Genomic DNA, 2,500 nt, shown 5'->3' on the forward strand with positions numbered 1-2,500 from the left:
ATTAAATTATTTATTAAATTATTAAACACAAGGGTCCTGCTAAAGATTTCGTAACACCAGAATGGTTTCAAAAGCAATTTGCGGAACCAACTCTAACGGAGCAGATCCCCATTCAAGCTAATTTCCGAATTGATTGGAAAAAACTCAAGGTTGTTCAAAAGGATATTATCTTGAAACTAGGACTACCACAGGGTTCGAAAAGAGAGAATGTCTATGATTCCAATAATGTGTGGATAGACACACGATCTAAACATGTAATTGACCTAGGAACTCAAGATGCAACTACTATCTTTAAATATGAGCTATTGAGGAAAAACGGGGAAGTCTAAGTACATATGGCAGTCAGTCCACTACTGAAGGTCAAAAGACCACTACGGATGGTCAAAAGACAACTACTGAAGGTCAAACGCTACTGTTCAACCAACTCTCTACAATACCAAGGATAAGAAGGACCAACGACGATCTGATACTTAAGGAAAAGGAGGAGTAGGAGGAGTCAGTTTTCTTTGAAGATCGAGGCGCTTTTTAGCGGACAATTATGCCATTCTACAGAAGTATTCTACAGAAGAAAAGCCTGTTACGAGTAAGTGGAGAAGAAAGATCTACCGAGATTCTTATCTCATTCCATTCCAGTGGCTCAACCAGTAACCAATGGCGAAAACTCAAAAATCCATGGTTTCCCGGTAGAACCCTATTTCGCCCAAGTTGTTTCGGAACCGGAAAAAAGAAGCGGTTTTTCGCGCAGCTTGCTCATAGTGCGGGTCCCACTTGTATATTGTATTTGGCCGAAGAAGCATCAGACAGGTTTACGTTCTTACCTTCTTGGGACTCCATGGACCAAGATCTTCTTTTATTATATGGTCAATATCGATCCACTTTAGCAGATCATATGGATGTAGAAAAAGCTTCAGATTTGGATGAATTGGAAACATCTCTTTTCCATTTCTATTTACCCAGTTCATATCTTTCTTTCGTGTGTTCCCGGGAGGAATTCGATCTCTTCAATCTCTCCATACCACCTAAATAAGAGTCAAATAGGTCGGGAAGAATAGAGCATATTAGGATATGGGTCGGGTTGGACGACATACATCTTGGTTGGTTCCCCATCTTTGCAGGGTGATGAGACCAATAGCTGTGGAGCACGGATGACCATCTCTTCGAGCACAGTCCTAAGAGCGAATCCATCCTACTGCTTGGTAAGCAAGCAATCTGTGATGTAGGCGCATACTCCCAGTTCTGATTTCTCTTCTTTCTTTTTTCATATGGTGATGATAAATTGGACTAATATGGATGTGAGAGTTAACAGGTCTCAGTGCTATATGAGCAAGGGAAAAGAAGGCAAGGAATGGAGCGGATGGATCACCTCCTTTTCAGGGAGAGCTAATGCTTGTTGGGTATTTTGGTTTGATACTGCTTCGTACCCAAAACGAAAAGCAGGAAGCTGGGTTTAGCTTTTCGGTCGAGCTAGGCTTCACTTCCTATCACCCTTAGTTGAAGGAAGGCACATCTATCTAAGAAAGCAAGGAGCATCCTTCCTATCTATAGTTGTCTATAGTTGAATAGAAAGAGAAATCACTTTCGAATATGTCACCATAATGGATTTGTCTAATCACAGGGTAATGGGCGAAGACTTCCCGTGGCTACCCTACCTGAGGACGAGGACCTGCTCTCGAAATTCTCTTTAGTGATAGAGTATATTCCTCCGTGAATTCACTAAGAAATTCCAGTTGTCATAAAACCCTGCCTTTAGGAATGAAATAACAAAGGATATACCCACACCCTTTCTGATCCAATGACCAAGAAATAGCACTTTCGTCTGAGCACCGTTTCATGTACAGCTTCTTTTCCTGCTACACCCCGAACACTATACTCAGGGTTCCAAACCTCCAGTGAGTGACTATAAACGATTATGTCACCGAGGTTTTCAACTACAAACTGGTCAAGGTAAGGGTTGAATTTATCCATTGTTGTGCGGAAGAAGACCTGAATTAGGATGATATTCATAGATCAGTTACTCTTTTTGCACGTTATGGAGTTTCCACTCCATGTTGAAAACTCTTTCAAATAGCATGAGCGTTAGATTCTTTTTTTTATGACTGATATAAATGGAAACTCTTTTGTTATATGCCCGATACCCAACTTCGTTCTTTGGTAGATCCTAACACGAATTATGTACACAATGAGGATCACAATCATGTTGTTGTTTGGGTATCAAGCTATCAACTCAATCTATTTACAAAAAAGCCTTCAGTGTAGTGATGAAATTGTGATACATAACCAATCCTATTTGTTTATTACTAAAATGAATAGAATCCTATCAAATCTTTCTATTTCTCCTTTGAATTTTTCATATATATCCTATGAATTTCATTTCGCACCGGAAACTATTCTAGGAGAAGTTCGAATCCGTTCCGTTCGGATATTGATTGGTCTTGGTTTGACATGGTTTACGCGTTACTGGTTCCCGGAAGACTTAATATCTCTATTAGCTAAACCCTTT

The 2,500-nt window shown here is 40.0% G+C and overlaps 1 pseudogene; it reads left to right on the forward strand.

Annotated features, from left to right (window-relative positions):
* LOC127245999 (uncharacterized) overlaps positions 1 to 2,500 on the forward strand; it is a 10,401-nt pseudogene that overhangs the window by 6,632 nt on the left and 1,269 nt on the right.

Source organism: Andrographis paniculata, unplaced genomic scaffold (assembly GCF_009805555.1).
Source record: "Andrographis paniculata isolate CXL003 unplaced genomic scaffold, ASM980555v1 Contig269END, whole genome shotgun sequence".
Lineage (NCBI taxonomy): Eukaryota > Viridiplantae > Streptophyta > Magnoliopsida > Lamiales > Acanthaceae > Andrographis > Andrographis paniculata.